This window comes from Canis aureus, chromosome 1 (genome assembly GCF_053574225.1).
Source record: "Canis aureus isolate CA01 chromosome 1, VMU_Caureus_v.1.0, whole genome shotgun sequence".
In the NCBI taxonomy this organism is placed as follows: Eukaryota; Metazoa; Chordata; class Mammalia; order Carnivora; family Canidae; genus Canis; species Canis aureus.
The window spans coordinates 115,635,667-115,655,780 of NC_135611.1; the positions used below are offsets into that span (position 1 = coordinate 115,635,667).

Below are 20,114 nucleotides of genomic sequence, written 5' to 3' on the forward strand. Positions count from 1 at the left end.
CAAGCTCCATTAGGCGTCTCGGAAATCTTTTAGTCCTGGATGGAACAGACATGGGCTTCTGTTATTTTTCAACCCAGAGAACCTAGGCTAAGAACTTCCTACCTGGCTCCCTCTCTGCTCTCATCTTCAGCCATTTTCACCTTCCCAGCCCTAATAGCCCTCTGGCCACAGTGGCCTCCTTGTACTTAGAACATGCTCTGCAAGCTCCTGCCTCAGGGCCTTTGCATTTGCTATGCTGTCTGGAATGCTCTTTCCCAGATGTTTCCATGGCTGGCTCCTTATATTCAGGTTTTGATCAGAGTCACCTCTTCAGGGGTCTGTCCAGATCACCTCTGCCACTCTGTCTGTCCCCAAGTCTGTTTGAGTCACAGGACATCTCACTACTTACGTTACATTTTGTATCTGTTTAGGGTCTAGTTCCAACCATATTGTCAGCGTCAGACATGGGACTGTGTCTATCCTGGGCCCTGCTGTGGCCCTAGCACTGTGTGCCACATTGTAGGTGTTCAGGAAATACCTAAGTGATGATATCTCCCCCCATATGCTTTAGTACATCTCCTGGGACCTTCATCCTCACTTCCAAAACACAGAAGGGGGCCGTGGGGGTTACAGAGAAAGAAATTATGACTAACATTTACTTGTTTATTTACTATGTGCCAGCCACAGTTCTAAGCACTTTGCATGGATCATTTAAGCCTCACAAAAACCTAGAGTAGGAGCTATTATTCCATTATGCAGAAGCTAAGGCACAGAGAGGTTAAGTTCCTTGCCCAAGGACACCCAGCCAAGACAAGGCAAAGCTGAGCTGTAAAAGCTGGCCATCTGACATCAGGCCTCATGACATCCAGGCAGGCAGCTAATTCCATAGACCCAGCAGTCAACTCTGAGGCTGTCCTCTCCACATCTGAGTCTGCTACACTAGCTAGCTTCTTTTTTTTTTCTATGCTAGTTTCTTCTTGAGCTTCCATAACACTGCAGCTAAGACTTTTTTCTTTCTTCCTTTTTCTTTTCCCAATTAATCAAAGCTCCCGAATGTTGCCTGCTGCTGCTTATACTCAAGTCGTCACCCTTGATGCCAGCTTTTTTCCCTGGTCTGGCCCAGCAGCAGGGACAGAGAGGTCCTTCATTGACACTGCCACTTAGTGGCCACCATGGGCTTCTTAAGAGTTCCCAGAAAAACTCTGGGCCCTGCCTCACCAGGCCCCCATTAAGGAGGGCCCTGCAGGATAAAACATCTCAGGGCACCCACACTGCCTGTGACCTCCACTGGCATTTAACACCGTCAGGGATGTCCTGGCCGAGGTGGGGAGAAGGCTGGACACAAGCAACCACAGCACAAAAGCAATCACAATGACTACCACTGGTGGACACAGGGAAGGTCTGCCAAGGAACGGCAGGAAGAGCTGTCTGTCACCAACTGGCTTCACTGAGCGATGGCAGGGCACTGAGAGGTGAATGCTCAAAATACACAGACCGGGCCCGGGCTTGTACTTGGCTTTTCAGGTCAGTGGGAAAGGGTGTATTATTCGATCAAAGCCACAAGAGGCAACCGGTTAACTATTGGCAGGAGGGAGGTTTAAGATGTTTATCCCACACCTAACACCAGAAGAAAAAAAATTCCAGATGTTGGATGGAAATGATGAAGCTCTACATGTGATTCTTGGTGTAGGGTGGAGAGTTCGAGCCCTGTGTTGGGGGCAGAGATTACTCAAAAATAAAATTAAAAAAAAAAAAAAAAAGAAGAAGAAGCTATAAAGTAACTAGGAAAAAATATCTAGTTAAGATGAGTGTTAAAAAAAAAAAAAAAAGATGAGTGTTTATCTCATTTTAAAGGCCAAAGCATAAAAGCAAACATCATCAATATCAATAAACCTCAGTATGATGTTAATAACAACAAAATTAAAAGGTAAACAACTCACTAGAGATGTAAATCTGCAACCTCTAACACTTGATTTCTACCTTCAGTAATATGAAGATCCCCTACAAATCAGTAAAAATTAAAACCTACCCCCTAGAAAAACAGGCAACAAAGGAGGAAATGCAGATGGCTCAGAAACAAGACAAGTCAGCAAAGGAACAGCACAAGTCTTTAAACATTTTTATACACTTTGTTTCAGTAATTGCAACTCCAGGGCTTTGTCCTAACAAAAATCTAAGAATCAAACAAAGGTTTCTGTGTGGAGATGTTCAGAGTCATAATCACAAGGAAAGGTAGAAATGAACAGAATGTCCAGCACTAGGGCAGGGGATGGCACATTATGAAGTTATTAAAAAGAATGCGGCTGGGACGCCTGGGTGGCTCAATCGGTTAGGTGCTTGCTTGCCTTCAGCTCATCAGGTCATGATCTCCAGGTCCTGGGATCAAGCCCCCAAGTAGTAGTCTTTGTCGGGGCTCCCTGCTTAGCTGGGAGTTTGCTTCTCCCTCGCCCTCTGCCCCTCCCCCTTGCTCATGCATGCGTGTGTGTGTGTGTGTGTGTGTGTGTGCGCGCGCGCGTGCGCGCGCGCTCTCTCTCTCTCTCTCTGATAAGTAAATAAAATATGAAAAAAGGAAAAAAAGAACATGGCTGACCTTGACCCACTGCCTCGGTAGGCTCTCGAAGGCAGATCCTTAAAAGAAAGTGCAATCTGTAGAACAACATACCTAGAGAGTATTTTTGTAAAACAAACAACTATCAGCACACATGTCTGTAATAAAAATAGCTAATATGTGAGTGCTTATCACATGCCAGGTGCCACTCTAACTTTTACATATATTGACACAATGAATCCTTACAAGCCAAGGGGTTAAGACCATCACTGCCATTTTACAGATGGGGAAAGTGAGGCACTGAATGATTAAGGCCCAAGTCAGTACACAACAAAACTGGGGTTTGAACCCAAGCACTGTGGCCCCAGAGCCCAAGTTCTTAAATGCAATGTACTACACACACAGCAAGAAGGGCACACTTAATGTCACTGCCAGCAGGTGAGAGAGGGTCAACAGAACAAGGAATTGCCATGCTTTGCTTTACATACTGCTCTCTGGCTTGAAATGTTTACAGTCAGCAGATGGCTTCTGTAAGTTTTAAATCAATTAAAAAAAAATCGATCAATATGAAATTTCTGCCATGCAACCTAAATACAAAAAGGAGAAGTGATCAGCATCTACCCGTGCCCCCTGAGAGCTGAGCAGCAAGCAGGACCAAACTGAGAAGCTTGTTTCACCTCCCCTATGTAAAGACAGAGATGGGGGGGGGTGCACCTCTCTCCTAGAGGACACTAAGTAAAGCCATATGGCTGAGTAGCATAAGGGTGAGCTCCTTGTCCATGTGGATTGCTGGAGGAGGAGATAAGAAGGGTCTGATGGCAAGGACACTTTCAGCCCAATCAGTTAGGCTCAGGAGCTCAAAGTCCAGGGGCCTATCTACACCCGATCTGGCCCTCGTGTCAAGTGATGTCTGCGTCAGCACCCAGAAGGTCCCTGTTTTCTGCCCTGTAATAAATACTGTAATAAAAGACATGTCAAGATCTAGGTTAGTGGGGATGGTGGAAGAGCCACCTATGTGGACCTCCTGATTTCATAAATGGGGGACTTCGGCATCAGTTCCTCCTGGGCACAGGCTGGGTCAGCTTCATGAATTAACAGCTGAAGCTGGGACGCCTGGGTGGCTGAGTTGTTGAGCAGGGCGTGATCCAGGGATCTGGGATTGAGTCCCACATCGGACTCCCTGCATGAAGCCTGCTTCTCCCTCTGCCTATCTCTCTGCCACTCTCTCTCTCTCTCTCTCATGAATAAAAAAAAAAAAAAAAAAAGCAACTAGCTGCGGCTGGAGAGAAAGGGCAGCATGGTCAGAATGCAGGTCAGCCAAAAAAAAAAAGAATGCAGGTCAGCCTACCCAGGTTCCAACCCAGTGTCCATTCGCTGAGTGACAAGGATCAAGTGCTTAATTTTCCCAGGCCTCAGTTTCCTCATCTGCAAAATTGGGAATAAGAGTCTACCATAAAGAAGGTTAAATGAGACGTGTGTGTAAGACTCCTCAGCCCCTGTTAAAGGGGACTAGGGACTGTCATTACTGCCATCCATCTGAACCTGCAGAACAAAGCCTGAAACCCCTGGAAAATCTCTCACCCCACTGGTCACCCACTGACCTTAGCAGCTGTCAAGCCCATGCACTTCTCTTAAGCCCCAATGCCACCACTGAGGTTGTTACCGCACCCCTCTCCTCCCTCCAGGAAAGGCTGCCTCCCTCCTTGTGCCACTGCCATTCCTCCATCTAGTGTCCAAGACGATGACAGCGAGAACACTCAGAATGAAAGTCTGAACCCTCTACCAGGCTCCAACCTCGCCACCCCCCATGACACTCCAGCCACATGGGCTATACTACTGTTCGTCCACACACCTAACTCATTTCTGCCTCAGCACCTCTGCACTTGCTGTTCTTTCTGCCAGGACGCCTCTTCTCCTAGATCTCTCACAAGGCTGGCACCTTTGTACCGCCCCAGTCTCAGCTGTGTCACCCCCCCTCACCCCCAGCAAAGCTCTCCCCCGAGCTCCCCAGCTCTTCAGCTGAGCTCCCCAGCTCTTCAGCCTCCCACAGCCACCTCCACCTTCCAGGTGTGACTCTCATCACTCTGCTTTAATCACTTCGGAGCACTGTTTATCCCCACCTGAAATATCTTATTAATTTGTTTACTACTTTATCTTCTGTGTCCTTTAACATGAGCCTCCACGCCAGGAGGACAGGCGTTCTCAGGCTTAGACCCCAGCCCTCAGAATGCCTATGATGCTCACTAAATATCTGCCAAAGGAACAAGTCAGTGACTGAATTAATGAATTCGACATCATTCCACATCAAATCTTTTCCCCCCTAGAGGAGGTAAATGTGTTGTAATCTCCAGAAGAAAAGAAAGCCCTTAGGTAGCATGCAATATAATGCGTAACTGATCCCAAGGCATCCAAATGATTTCATGCGTGCTAGTGCTCTAAAGAATTTATGACCCAGACAACAGTGCCTGGGGTCAGAGCTTGCCCCTGGCCAGGCTACTAGAAGGAGAGACTCTCCAAGGAGGCAGAGCCCTTTTTTGTTCTTTTGTCTAGGAATGGAGTTTCAGATCAGAAGAAATGCAGATGCTCAGAAAAACCTCTTGCCCTAAGCATAAGGGTTTTAATCCCCTGGTGTGGAGCAAGAACTCTCTAGAGGCTGTAGGTCTGAAGATACATGGCCAGGGAGAGAGAACAAAACTGGAAATGTCAACAACAGCTTCAAGTCATCTCTTCCTGGTTACACAGGGTAACACACACACACACACACACACACACACACACACACAGCTCCACCTGGCCGAAGGTAAGGCCTGAAGCACCTGTGCCTAAACAATGAGCTATCTGTGATGGTTCATCAGTTTATTCCTGAATCCAAGACCAGGCGTGCCAGTAGCAGAGACCAGGACACGCGGAATGAATGAGCACAAAAACAAAGAAGATCTGAATCACTGAAGGAAAAATCGCCAGCTCAGAAGCCACCAGCCCAGTTGTTCGATACTCATTCCTAATGTAAACAAAAGTTCAAAAGAGTTAATACCCTCAGGATACCTAAATAATAGATGAGAGAGGTTTCTCTCTGGAGGAATATTCCAGCTAATAAATGAAGAGAAGGGCAGAATTACAAATGTCAGAATTTTTGCAAACCCCAAGTGAAATCATGGGTCTAGGAAATGGTGATTTACAGCCATTAACTCTACAGAACATGACACAAGAGAGGCCACGGGCTTTACCCACCTGCTGATGGACAGAACACGCAGCGACAGCCAAGAGAATGTACTGCCATCCCTGCCCCCGAAACACACACAAATATGTGCATGCATGTGTGTGCGCGCACGTGTGTGTGTGTGTGTGTGTGTGTGTGTGTGTACATCTCAAACCTGAATCTGATCCAGTCTCCAAACCCAACCACCCGTTTTCAGAAAACACAGCAGGGACAGAAGGACTAGTTTGCCACCACCACAGAAATACTATCCCAGACACAGATTGTGGGAGATCTACACAACAAATTATAGGGCTTTTCTCAACAAATAAACAATACAAAAAAAGGGGAGGGAAAACTGGGGGACCCACAGATTAAATGACACTTAACAGGCATGTGAACCAAATCCCACAGTGGACCTTGATTGGAACAAATCAATTCTAAAAAGACATTTATGAGATGACCGGAAATGTTAGCACTAACTGGATTCTAGATGACGTCAAGCAATTATTGCTAGTTATTTTAATCAGGGCCATAGTATTGTCATTGTGCCCTTTAAAAAAAATCCTTCTTTTATAGATTAAAACTGAACTATTTAACTTTAAAATCATCCCGTAGGGTAAGGTAGGCTTGAACAAATAAAACCAGAGTGGTCCTGGTTAAGAAGAGTTGAAGCTATTTTTTTTTTCACAAGGTATCTAGAGGCAATTAAATAGAGAGCCTGAATCTGGGAAGAAGACTCGTGTCCACTGTCACTCCCCAGGGCTAACAATCAGATGACGTCTTCCTCCTGGGACTTTGTGTCAGTCTGGGTAAAGCCAGAGTCATCACTGTGGCCCCCTGGGCCCAGCACTACCGGCCTCTCTCATCCTCACCCCCCACCTCTGCTCCCTCCCTCACTCCCCATCCTTATCTTGCCCCAAATGCTCTACCCCCAGAAACCCACATGACTCCCCCACTCCCCCCCTTTTTTTCCCCCCACTCCCCTTCTTCACCTCTGCTCCAATGTCATCTGAAAACAGTCTGCCCTAACCCCACTCTCTAAAACAGCACCGCGTGTCTTCAAAAATTAATTAGGGAACACCATGTGCTACTTACTCTCATTGTGCGTAGCCTTCTTTATTGATTTTCACACCTATTATCTCTTTTGGACTCACTCTATATTCCTTCTTTCTTTATTATCTATCTTCCCTTTAACAACATAAGCTGCACGAGGGTGGAAATCTCATTTGTTTTGTTCATTACTGTCTTCCAACTCTCAGAACAGTGCCTGTACAAAACAGAAGCTCACAAAATATTTGTGTAATAAATCAAAGAATCAAAAGGGGCATCATCTTGAAGCACCATCCTTGTGTCCAGCAACTCCTTTAAAAGCCAGTTTTAGGGAATACTTCAGAACTAGTAAAGCTACTGGCTGCCTAATCCAATACAAAAGGGGAGTCTCCCTGTTTAACTTAGCAGAATCGGATTTTTAGCTCAGAACAAGGCCATGTGAAATAAAGAATACATTTCCCAGACCCCTTGAAGCCATATATGGTACTGCAACTGAGTTCTCAACAAGTCTGTTAGTAGAATATTTGTGTGCTACTCCCATTAAGTCTTTTCAGAGAGACTGAGTGCCCATCTTCATCCCTTCTTTCCTGCTTGCTAGGATGCAATGGCTGGAGCCTGAGCAGCCATCTTACATCATGAGGTGGTAGGAAAAGGATGATGGATCAAAGAGGTAGGAGCAGCATGGCTCTATGGTAAGAATGCAGCCTTGGCCTGCTTATCACTGGGCTCCTTTATGTGATAGAGAAATAAACTTCTATCTCGCTTAGGCCATTGCCATTTTGTTTTATATGCAGTTTTCTATTACGTGCAGTTGAACCTAATCAAACTGATACACTAAGCTCAAAAAGCTCTACAGAGAGTGAATGGGTCCTATATCTATATAACTGTATAAAAACGCCCACAAATTGAGGACTATTCCAAAGAAGAATCACTGTGAGCTGCAGATAATACACCAAGAGCTATCGTGGAGTTGGTGAGAGGGTGAACACGGTAAAGGGAACAACCAAGGAAATGATGACATGAGAATCACAAGATTTTCAATTAGGTTAAGTAGGCTGCTGCCCCAGTAACCAGAGTACAGGTGACCCCGAAATGACATGGGTTTGAACTATGCAAGTCCGTCTATATAGTTCTAACTATAAATGCACTTTCTCTTCTTCTGATTTCTTTCAGTAATGTTTTCTTTTTTCCGGCTTTCTTTAAGAATACACTATATAATACACAGGACACACAAAACACATGTCGATCGACTGTTTATGTTATTGGCAAGGCTTCCAAGTCAACGGTATGCAATTAATTAGTAGTTAAGTTTCTGGGGAGTGAAAAGTTATACATGGATTTTCAACTACACGGGTAGATATGCGCCCCTAACCCTCACATTGTTTAAGGATCAAGTGTACATAAAGAACACCTACAAATCGGTATGAAAAAGCAGCAAAAGTGATGAGCAAGCTTCATCCAGAAGAAAAAGATATTCAGGCTTATTAGTCTTCAGAGAGGCACAACTGAAATCACAATGAGATCCCATCTCATGTGTGGTAAAAAATAAAAAAGCTTTACCAAACCAAGCCTTGGCGACAATGTTCAGAGAACAGTCTGACAATATCTGATGGAAGTCAAAGATGCTCACATCCCCCAACCCATCAATCTCATGCCTAGTACAAACCCAAAAGAAATTCTTATCGATGCATATGAGGAAATGTGGGGAACAACATTCACAGCAGCCCACGAATAGCCAAGAATCTAGAAACTTATGAACTGTTCATTGGCATGCAAATAACTGACACAAAAATGTGGTATATTCAACCAATGGAATATCACATAGCAGCAAAAACCAGTCTGGGGGCAGCCTGGGTGGCTCGGTGGTTTAGCACCGCCTTTAGCCCAGGGCCTTATCCTGGAGACCCGGAATCGAGTCCCATGTTGGGCTCCCTGCATGGAGCCTGCTTCTCCTTCTGCCTGTGTCTCTGCCTCTTTCTGTCTGTGTGTCTCTCATGAATAAATAAAATCTTTAAAAAAAAAGAAAAAAAAACAGTCCAGATCAATCTTAGAATCACAGTATCATGTGAAAAGTGCAAGTCCCACAAGACTATATACAGTACAATACCATGTGTATAAAGTTCAAAAATAAATCTTTTTTTTTTTTTTTCAAAAATAAATCTTTTTAAATAAAGGATAAAAAGTTCAAAATGGTGATGACCCCTGGGAGAGAAGATAGAGGATGGAACGGGACCACAACACAGGTTCACATGTTATTGCTGATGTTCTAATTCCTGGGTAGGCAACAGGCCAATGGCTGTTCGTTACAATAGAGAGGCACTTTTGCAGGAACCCAGAACACCAGTGTACCGTGCACCAAGGAGGGATTCTGATTAATCTGATGCTGTGTGCCCAAAGGCCATCTTTAAAAAATGGAATACATTTAGAAAGAGGTGCAGAAGGATGTACACCAAGTTACTGACAGATGGGGCCAATGAGGCAGGAAGTAGGAGTGGAGGGGATGAAGTAGTAGGTGGTTTCTGCTTCATGTTTTGTGCTGCTGTCACTTACATATTCATTTCCACAAGAAATGTCTCCTGTAATAAACTCAAGAAGTACAGTGCCGCGGTTCATGGACTCCAGAGCCAGACCACCAGACGCACGTCGACCGCACTACTCCCTAAGAGCAGGAGGGAGGGAGGCCAGGAGGGTGGTAATGGTGCCTGCTTCAGGGGGCCATTGTGGAGGTCCAGTGGGTTGATTCATAGTCCTCTACACAAGGTAAGCCCTTATTACTATTATCATTTTAGTCTAACTTCAAACATCTACATGGGAAGTGTGAGCTGAGCAATGATCTAGTCAAGGTCTGTAAATGATCAGTTTTAACCCCCAGATGTGCTTCCTTCCCCAACACTTGAAGCCTCTGTAGGCGGCCAGGTCTGTTGCCTATCCCAAGTACTTACTAAGCAGATGGTAAATGAGTACAAACTGCTTCACTGCTTCTTAGGCTGGCTGAACAGACTGCATCTAGATGCCTACTTGTGTGTCCATTCTCCCTTCTTCAGTACTGATCCTTCACTCAGGGTGGTGAGTGAAGCTCGGCTTTAAAAACTGTATTTCTGGGCACCTGGGTGGCTCAGCGATTCAGTGCCTGCCTTTGGTTCAGGTGGTGATCCTAGGGTCCTGGGATCGAGTCCTACATCAGGCTCCCTGTGGGGGAGCCTGCTTCTCCCTCTGCCTATGTCTCTGCCTCTCTCTCTGTGTCTCTCATGAATAAATAAATTCTTTAAAATCTTTTTTTAAGAATTAAAAAATAAAAACTGCATTTCCAAGACTTCTCTGGACAGGCGGTCAGACCATGGAGTTCTCTAGCCAAAGTACCACAAGTAGAAGTCAGCTAAAGGTATCAGGGAAGGTGGGATGCCTGGATGGCTTAACATTTGATCTTCTGCCTTTGGCTCAGGGAGTGATCCTGGAGTCCCAGGATCAAGTCCCATTTTGGGATCCCTGCAGAGAGCCTGCTTCTCCTTTTGCCTATGTCTCTGCCTCTCTCTCTCTCTCTGTCTCTCATAAATAAACAAAATCTTAAAAAAAAAAAAAAAAAAAGACCGGCAGGAGAGCCATTCACATGAGCTTCAGTAAACTAGTTTGTCATTTTAAGGCATTATGTTTAGAGTGGCTTGTTATGCAGCAATAGAGAAGTAGAACAAACCTCAATCTAGGTATACCACTGTAAGTTTCACAGAGCCAAATATATTCTGTAATTAAAGTACCACCTGAAAAAGAAACGGGCCAATGGATCCAAGAGCCCCACAAAAACTCTCACATGCTGACAACAAAGATCCTTAAAATGAAAAAACATGAAACTTCTCTCTTATTTTGTAAAGGGTACTCATGAAGCACAACTGATCTATATTGATCTATATTGAGGGTGATGAATCTATTAATCACTTTTATAATCAAAAGGCATTTAAGGTAGACAGTTCAACATTGTGCCAACCCAGTGAGAACCCTCAGAAAATGCATCTCCTTTCTGGGCCAGAGGTGTCATTATGCTAATGCTACTTCATATTCATTTGCAAAGGCTTAGAGCTTAAGTTAACAAGGTAGCGAAGCAGGTTGGATACCTGCAATCTAATTAAAGAAGGCTATCAATAAAAATAGTAATTTGGGGGGAAAAAAACACAGAAACAAAGGGAATGCGCATCAGCAATGGCCTGGCCAAAATTATGGTACACCCACACCACTGTGTTTTACGCAGCTATTATAAAGAGCAAATGCAAGTGCTGCTTGAGAACTTGAAGCATTTCTACATGGTATTGCCATGTTAGAAATGTAAAACGCAGGAAGATGAGGGTAATACTGTCCCTTACAGTGTAACATTTCTCTCTACAGGATTACATAACCATGGGGGAAAGTATAGAAAGGTCTGTATAGTACTTGATTGTTACTATGAGTGAAGGATTGTGGGAGGATGGTGACATGGAGGTAGCACAGAGAGGAGTCCACAGTATAGGGACAGAAAAAAATTTACAAGAGGTGTGGAATTAATTCATAAATGATCACCCCCATTTAGTGAGTGCTCTCTATGCATTAGGCACAGTGCTAACTGGGTCACCTGATCTCACTTCAACTTCTCATTTCAGGCAGGAACTGTTAATTATTCCCCTTTTCCAGATAAGGAAGCAGAGGCCCAGAGAAGGTACGCACTGTGCCCAGAGCGTGGGCAGCACTGGGACCTGAGCAATGGCCTCTCAGGAGGGGCCTCAACCCAACTCCAAAACCACCGTACTTGGAGCTTGAAGGGCAGAATTAAATGCTGTGGGAGCAGCTCCTCTGACACTTTGCACATTCTTAATATAGCGGCAGGCCCAGAGGTGTAATGATGTGTGATGCAGCAGGAAGTCCATCAGCACCTCAATCCCTCCGTGTTTCATGCTGTTGGGAGAAATTCGAGAGGGCTGCTGACCTGGCTCCACCGAGCTTGGGGAAGCCCTGCCCAGCATATTTTTACAGAACCAATTGCTGACACCAGGAGCCAGAGGACCGATGAAGAGGTGTCAGCTACCACAAAGACTCTTCGAGTTCACCGTTTAATTAAAATCTGTTCAGCCCCAGAACGAGAATTATTGCCCGTTAAAGCAGGGAAGACCAATAAACTGTACCCGGCGGTTAATTCTTATTTCCAAGGCATTCCCTGACCTTACTGCAGGAACACAGAGCAGGACCTGGCGATAAAGTGGGCTTTCCATATACATGGGGATGTGTGTCTTCGATGAAGCCTGCCCCACCTGGATTAACACGCACACATCCTGCACACTCACCAAGGCCAAGGCCAAGGCCAAGGCCATCGGTTCCCTGCCACAAGAACCTAGGCTTTGGGGATGAGCCACCGGCAGGGCCAAGGCTGTACAGCCTGAAGGGGCTGAGGGACAGGAAGCTAGAGAGGGAGACCCAAGGAGGATGAAAGGGAAGGTGTGGGTATGCCATCTCCCCCACAGCTGCAGGGTTGGCGATGTTCTGACTCAAACCCCAAATGGGGACAGTTGTCCATCCTTGGACAATCACGCTCCTGATATCATAAATTCAATCATAAAATAATTTATCCCACATCTACCCCATGCCAGGAACTGGCCTACAAGGATAGAGACAGAAGTCCCTGTGCTTTGTGGAGCTTACAGCTGGGGTGGGGGTGGGGGTAGATAATCAACAGTATGTCAAGTGGTAATAAATGCTATGAAGAAAAATTAAGCACAATAAAGGACTAAGAGTCGTGGAGAAGGTGCTATTTAGTAAGGACAGAGGCCCCGCCGAAAGGGGGACATCTGAGCAGAGACCCGAAAGGGGAGGGAGTTTTGGGGATACTGGGGGAAGTGTTCTGGACAGAGGGAACAGCCAGGGCAAAGGCCCTGAGGGAGGAACAGGAGGAGGAACAGGAGGAGGCCCCAGTTGCTGGAGTACAGCCAGCAGCAGTTGAGAAGTCACAGATAAGGCCAGGGAATTTGGGGGACTGCAGGTTGGGGTGGGGACCCAAGGACAGCTGACGCTCAACACGGCTCGGGGCCCAGGCTGCGAGCACTTTATGTTCTAAGATTCACTGGAAAGATGAGTGGGTACTGCTCTTATTTGCCGTTTCATCAGATGAGGACCCGGAGGCCCAGAGAGGAAAGGGAACCAGCCCGAGATGGCACAGCTCCTGGGATGCCCGCCGGCGGGCGCAGAGGTCCGCACCCCGCAGCTCGGCAGGCACCGCCGGACTCCTTGGGGCTGGGGACACTCCGCCCACCTTTCTTCACAGTTAGGAGCAGACAGGTAAACATCTCATGCGGGGGGCGGCGGGGGGGGGAGACACGGGGGACAGAAAACAAAAAAGCCACCAGTCGAATTCCCGAAACCAAGAAACACATTATTACCTTTCTCTGCTCCACAAGTTACCAGCAAACTTAGCGCGCGTCACTCACCCCGGAGCCGGCGGGAGGGAGCCCCGAGCTCAGGGCCGGCAGGTGCCGGGCAGGTGCCGGGGCAGGTGGCCGGGGGCGCCGCGGGGCCGGCTCTCCTCCCGCAAGGGCAAGGCCACCTGCCGGAGCGCGGCGGGCGGCGGGGGGCGCGGGGCGGGGCCTGCGGGCCGCTGCGGGCGTCTGGAATGCGGAAACGGGAACCGGCCGCGCCAGCTCCCACCGGCGGCTTCCTGCGCGGCCGCCCGCCGCCGGGGGTCCCCGCTTCCCCGCGCGGGCCCGCTCCCGCCAGCAGGCGCGCTCCGCAGGGCGCCCGTCTCGCCCACAGTCCCGCGGCGGGGAGGCAGGGGAGGAAGAAGGGGGAAAAAAGGGCTCCTTACTCACCAGACACGTGGTCTGAGGAGCCTGGATGGGCTCGGGGACAGCTCAAAGGTAACAAAGGCGGCTCGCCGGAGCGCGCCGGCCGGGAGCGGCCACCTGTTCGCCGGCCGCGCGGGGCTGCACCCGTGCCCGCCCGCAGGCTCCCGGTCCGAGGTGGGCTCCCTCCCCGGCCGGGCTCCGCCGCGCTCCCCCGCGGAGGCTGCGCAGCTTAATGATTAAGCACCGCGCCGGCCCCTCCGCCAGCCCTGGGAGCACAGCCCCGCGGCTCTGCCCGACGCAGCTAGAGCCCGAGCGCGGCCCCGGCACCCGCGCCCCGCTCAGCCCCTCGCCGCAGTGCCCCCGCCGGCCCTCGCGGCCACCCTCCTGGCGTCCCCTATGGTCATTCCTATTTCGCCGGTGAGAAAGTTCAGGAACAGAGACGTCGCGGGCTGGAGGGCACACAGCAAGAAAGCGGTGGGGTGGCGAGGTAACCCCAGGAGAGCGGTTCTGGGTTTCCAGTTCTAACCGCTGCTGCACCAGGTCTAGTTTCAAGAGGAGACACGCGCCCCCCCCCCCCCACACACACACACTGGGCCCTAGTTGCCGCATCTGTAAAATGGGGTGAGTGTGAGAGTTAGGGAGGTCTGTAGGGTGAGGGCTTAGCCTAACTCACACAAAAAAATGCTCAACAACTATCAGCTTAGCGTTAGGACATGCTGCCCTCAGATTCAATCAGATTCAGCCTCTACCTTGAAAATAAGGGTTAATTGTGGTCATGGCGTTAAATCACGGGCAGCTAAACTAAAGGGGGAAAAAATTAAGATCCTTACTGCCCTTCTTTTCCGTAAAAAAAAAAAAAAAAAAAAAATACCGTGGGTCCTAGAACATGGGCTTGAATTGCACAGGACCACTCATACAGTTCTTGTGTACAGTACTGTAAATGCATTTTCTCTTCTTTATGATTTTCTCAATAACATTTTCTCCAGCTTACTGTATTCTAAAAATACAGTATACGATACACATAACATACAAAATGTGAATACGTGATCCGATCCGTAAGGCTTCGGGTCAACAGTAGGCTATTAGTAGTCAAGTTTGTGGGGGGTGAGTCAAAAGTTACACACAGATTTTACTGCACGGGGGTCGGTGCCCCTGGCCCCCAAGTTGTTCAAGGGTCAACTGTACAGTGTGTCTTAGGTGCTCACTGTAGGCCAGACACTGCAGTGTTCTCAGTGCTTTGCATACTTGAGTGCGCTGAATCCAATCAACAAACCTAGAAGCTAGGATCACTACTAGCCCCACTTTAGCTCCAGAGCCCACACTTATTCCAAGTCCCTCTGCAGTCTTGCAGGGCAGTAACTTTACACTGTGTCCATAAGCAGGAGCAACAGGCATCCACAGAAAACTTCAGTCTACAAAATGAATGGTCACTTTCAAATACTGTTGGAAGGGGAGGGCAGGCTTATTAAATGGTAACTTACTTAAGTCCCATTTGTTGGGGCACCTGGGAGGCTCAGTTAAGCATATGCCTTTGGCTCAGGTGGGGATCTCGGGGTCCTGGGATAGAACCCTGTGTTATTGTCAGGCTCTCTACTCAGTGGGGTGTCTGCCTCTCCTCCCCATGCTCCCCACCCCTACAACTCAGGCATATTCTCTCTCTCTCCCTCCTCAGATAAATAAAATCTTTAAAGAAATAAAGTCCTATTTGTTAATAGCAGAGGTCATACTTGTGAGCACTTACCACGTACCAGCGACTACAGGTAAAGACTTGACCTGTATCCTCTCCTTTCATCCACCCAACCACCTTAGGAACCAGTCCTCAGGAGGGGAAACTGAGCCTCTGCAAGGACCACCTTGAACAATTGGTCAAGAGCAGAGAGAGAAGGGAGAGCCAAGTGCTTCTGGGCAAAGCAAATGCTCTCAAACCTGCACACTGCCCCTGAGGCTGCTGCCTCATCACTTAGTTTGGATTTGCCTGGATCCTCAGACAAAATATTGGATTTCTCAACAAGACCAACATCTCCTATGGTACAGGGACTGAGTATACCTTCTCGAAGGTGGACATGAGTAGAGAACAAAAGCAATGTCCTGAGTCAGGTAATTATAAAACAAAGTAAATACACTGACATGAAAATGTATGGGTATCAGGCTTCCACTTTTGTTTTACTGACTTCTGCAGCAGATCCACTCATTTGCCTACCAATTCCGAGCCCCTCTCCAAGTCCTTTCCTAAATAGGACTCCAGTGTTATTCCTCTAGCCACTCTCGTCCCACCAGTCATGTGCTTCAGGTAAGGATGCCTCCAGCCTCTGCCCTGAGAGTAAATCCTAATCAGCTTTTACCTATGATTTACCCAGACATGGTCACATGCCACAACGCTGGCCAATGAAATCTGAGGGAAATGTGAGAGGCGGTGTGTCTAGGCGAGGTTTCCTCACTTGTTAGAGATAAATGGTGAGTAATAGATAGATGCTGTCTTTCTGCTGCAAGATATAACCTTATCAGGGTGTGACCACTGGAGCTGTGGCAATCGTCTTGTGGCCATGAGGAGAGTCCGAGGACACAGGAGACAAACCAAGGATGGCGGAGTGGCACAACACCAAGGGCTTGCTTACAGGCATTGCGGAAGTGCTTAATCAGTCAGTCCTGGTACTGCCAATCTACAGGCTTCTTTGTCATGTGAGATCATAAATCTGACTTCAGGCCAATATTATCTGGGTTTCCTATTCCAGTAGATCAGTAATTCTCAAAATGTGCTCTCGGGTCCAGGAGCACTAGTAGCACTTGGGTAACTTGTTAAAAATGAAGATTCTCAAGCCAGACCTACTGAATTAGAAACTCAGGGTGGGGTCTGGCAATCTGTGTTTTAACAAGCATTCAGGGGATTCTGAGGTCTGCTCAGGTTTGAGAACCACTGCAGAAACACACAGTGATTAAGAGCTTGAGTAAGGGTGTCTGGGTGGCTCAGTTGGTTAAGCAGCTGCCTTCGGCTCAGGTCAATCCCGGGGGGTCCTGGGATCAAGTCCCACATCAGGCTCCCCGCTCAGCAGGATTCTGCTTCTCCCTCTGCCCTTCCCCTCTGTTTGTGATCTCTCTCTCTCTCAAGTAAATAAAATCTTAAAAAAAAGTTCGGAGTGAGGCCTCTGGAGTCATACTCCCTGAGTCCAAATCTGGCCACTACATTTGCCAGCTTGTGTGACTTTGGGCAAGTCATTTAATTGCCTCACCTGCAAAAAGGGAAATAATAAGAGTACTTACCTTACAGGGTTGTTGGGAGGCTTGGATGAGTCACTTTGTGGGAAGCGCCTAGCACAGTGCCTAGCATAAGGTAGATGTTATATAAATGATCTATTTGCTGCTGTTGCTACTACTATTGTTTGCAACCAAAGACATACAACTGACACAACTTCCTGACCAAGCTCCTCCAAAGCTGGATCCAGAACTCCTTTACCTCTATTTTACACCCAGAACCCAGCCTAGTGCCTTGGGCTTCTAGAGACATGAGACTGGTCAGTGCAGGGGTGTGACACACACAAGGGGTTGATGGCCTTTATCCGTCTCTCCTCGGACCTCCTCCCATAGCCTGAGCCTCTGGGATCCCAGGAGATACCCCGCGGACACTCCACGCTGGGCACCCTGCCAGCTCCTCTGCCCAGTTACTGATCCAGAAGGCCCAGAAGTTCTGCTGGGCCCCAGAGAGCACCCCCACCATGTGAGTCATGCCAAGCCTCCGGCAAGAGTCCAGGAGTGCCCTTCCCTCTGGGAGCTAGCTGTGATTTCAAAACTAGTAGCACCAAGATGCAGAAAGCCGAAGAATGACTAACGCCACCCCCAGGGAAGGTCCCTGCAGGAAGAGGCTGCCTCTTGCTGGGCTTACCAGCAAGACTGGGTATGGGGCTATGGGTGGGGCAGGGGTTCTGTACTCACTGCAGTCACTGAAAGAGCAATGTGGGATGCAGAAAGGGCGAGGAGGTCCTAACTTCTGACCCCTTAACCCCCGCAGCAAGAAAGCATTGGTCCGGTCTGTTGGGCTCTGCGGAGGAAGCTATTGGCTGAACCTCAGAAAACTGCTAATATTCAAAAACTGTTAACCTGCAAAAAGGTAATTTCATATGGCTCAACTTAATACAAGCCAGAAAATTCACTCAGTGCAGCATCAAGAAGTTGCTCGCCAGCAAGCTGGAATGGTGGTGGCCTCTGCGCAAGGGAGGTGAGTGCCTTATTTTTGGTCCTTTGGTTCCATGCATGTTTTCACAATTTAATGAAACAATAAACCAATCAACTCTGCAAAACTTCCCATCTCAAAGAAAAGTTTGATCCTAAGAGGTCAGTAGGGCTGTCACTTCTGTGCCCTCATCCCCTGCTCCAGCCACAAGGGCCTCCTTGTGAGGTCCTCAATCCTCACAAGGCCCCTGTCCCCCAGGCCTTTACACTGGCTGCTGCCTCTGCCTAGACACCCTCACTGCTCACACTGCCTCCCCTTCTTCAGACCACCCTGTCTGAAACTTCAGCCTCCCCTTCCCCCCAATACTTCAGATCCCCTTTCCCTGTTTGGTTTCCTCGGCTTAGTGTTTTTTACCATGTGACACAGCACACATCTTCCTTACTTGTTTACTGTCTGGATCCCTGCCCAAAAGAGAGCCCCAGGAGGGGAGAAGCTTCTCTGTCTTGTTCCCTGCTGTCTCTCTGGTGCCTGGAAGAGTGCTCGGCTCCGTGAATACCCACTGAATGGCTAAGCTGAGTAAAGCAGATGCAGAGCCACTATTTAGGGTGCGCTACCCTCAGACCCCACAGTGCAGGTCTATGCCAGAAACATGGGGGAATCAAGCTAAGCTTGGGACAGTGTTCCTAACATTTTCTCCACCCTGGACTCACCTCAGGGCCTCTGAAAAAAGGAAGACAGAACTGAAGAGGGTGAGGGGGGCTGAAGTCTGAGGAAGCCAGAGGGGCTGAGGGAGTTCTGCGTTCCTGCCCACAAACGAAGAGTGTGGTGTAGACACAGGGCATTGGAAAGAGGAACTTATCATGACAGGGAAAAAACACCGGCCTCTATCTAGCAGGATCAGACCAGAGCTCCTGCTCCCGCCAGCCATCTCTACCTCCCTGGCTGGCAGACGATAAGCAGAGACCCCAAATGAGGGGGGTCCTCTTTTCCTGCCGTTTCCACAACAGGGATTTCTGTCCCCCATTCACTGTTGAGGGATAGTTCCCAAAAGAACAAATGCAATGGGAGCCTCCACACGTGTGTAGGGGTGCATATATGTGGTAAAGGAGTTTTAACTGCTGGCTTGACCAGGAACAGCATCAGGTCCGAGGCACCACCCTCTGTCTGTCTGTCACAGGCTGCATCTTGCCCCTCCTGTTGTCAAAAGTCAGAACTGAGGGACACATGGATGGCTTGGTGGTTGAGCATTTGCCTTTGGCTCAGGGCATGATCCCAGGGTCCTGGGATCGAGTCTTGCATTGGGCTCCCCGCAGGGAGCCTGCTTCTTTCTCTGCCTCTCTCTCTCTCTCTCTCTCTCTCTTTCTGGGTCTCTCATGAATAAATAAATAAAATCTTTTTTTTTAAGATTTTATTTATTTATTCATGAGAGATACACACACAGAGAGAAAGAGAGAGAGAGACAGAGACAGAGACAGAGACATAGGCAGAGGGAGAAGCAGGCTCCACGCAGAGAGCCCAATGTGGGACTCGATCCCGGGTCTCCAGGATCACGACCTAGGCTGAAGGCGGCACTAAAACGCTGAGCCACCGGCGTTGCCCCAATAAATAAAATCTTAAAAAAAAAAAAAAAAAAAAAGGCAGACCTGAAAGGGGGCACCTTCCCTGCCTCCTGCTGCAGTGCTAGAGGCAAACCTAATGCTGGCTTCTGGTTCTGTGTGGGGCCTTAACAGACCCATCAAAGGAAGGATCTGTGCTCTGCTGTCCTGAGGGGAGGCCGGGGGAGGAGCGGAGGCCTCCTGTTGAAACCCGTCTTTGGAAAAAATGTGGGCGGCGCCCCGCAGTCAGGTGCCCGAGGGAAGCGGATCTCGGGAAGTGGGACCTCTGAGAGCGGCTCCGAGGGCCAGTGCCACCACCACCAGTGCCCCGAGCAGGGGGGGAGCATGGGGCTGCTGGAACCTTTCCCAATGTCCTCATTGCTCCCGGGCACTGCTTTTCCAAAGGGGTTTCCAAGGCCCCCAGACAAGTATTGACTCCCAGAACGTAAATGACAACAACAAAACAAAACAAAACAAAACAAAACAAAACAAAACAAAACAGAACAAAAACCCTGTTTTTGTTACACAAGATAACTGGGCAGAACCAGGAAGCTCCCCCATACCTACACTTGAGCTCAAAATACACAAATTCCGAGGGAAATTTGTTGTGCTTGTTTCTAACTTTTCATGGTGAGACATTTCAAACTCAGAAAGGTTAAAAAAAAAAAAAAAAAGACTATAATAATCCCCCATCCGCCAGCTTCAACAGTTGCCAGCTCAGGGCCAATCTTACTTCATCTTTATTCACCCATACACACTGTCCCTTCACTCCCAGCCCGTCCAT

The 20,114-nt window shown here is 48.2% G+C and overlaps 1 protein-coding gene across 6 annotated transcripts in view; it reads right to left on the bottom strand.

Annotated features, from left to right (window-relative positions):
- SIPA1L3 (signal induced proliferation associated 1 like 3) overlaps positions 1 to 20,114 on the bottom strand; it is a 235,445-nt gene that overhangs the window by 207,090 nt on the left and 8,241 nt on the right. Inside the window, exon 1 of one of the 6 annotated variants that reach the window (XM_077853527.1) lies at positions 13,595 to 13,688. The exons of 4 other annotated variants lie outside the window; for them this stretch is intronic. The gene's annotated coding sequence lies outside the window, so the exon portion shown is untranslated. Of the gene's footprint in view, positions 1 to 13,168; positions 13,303 to 13,594; positions 13,689 to 20,114 lie in introns of those variants that run through there. One more of the 6 variants, XM_077853519.1, reaches the window with a different exon arrangement.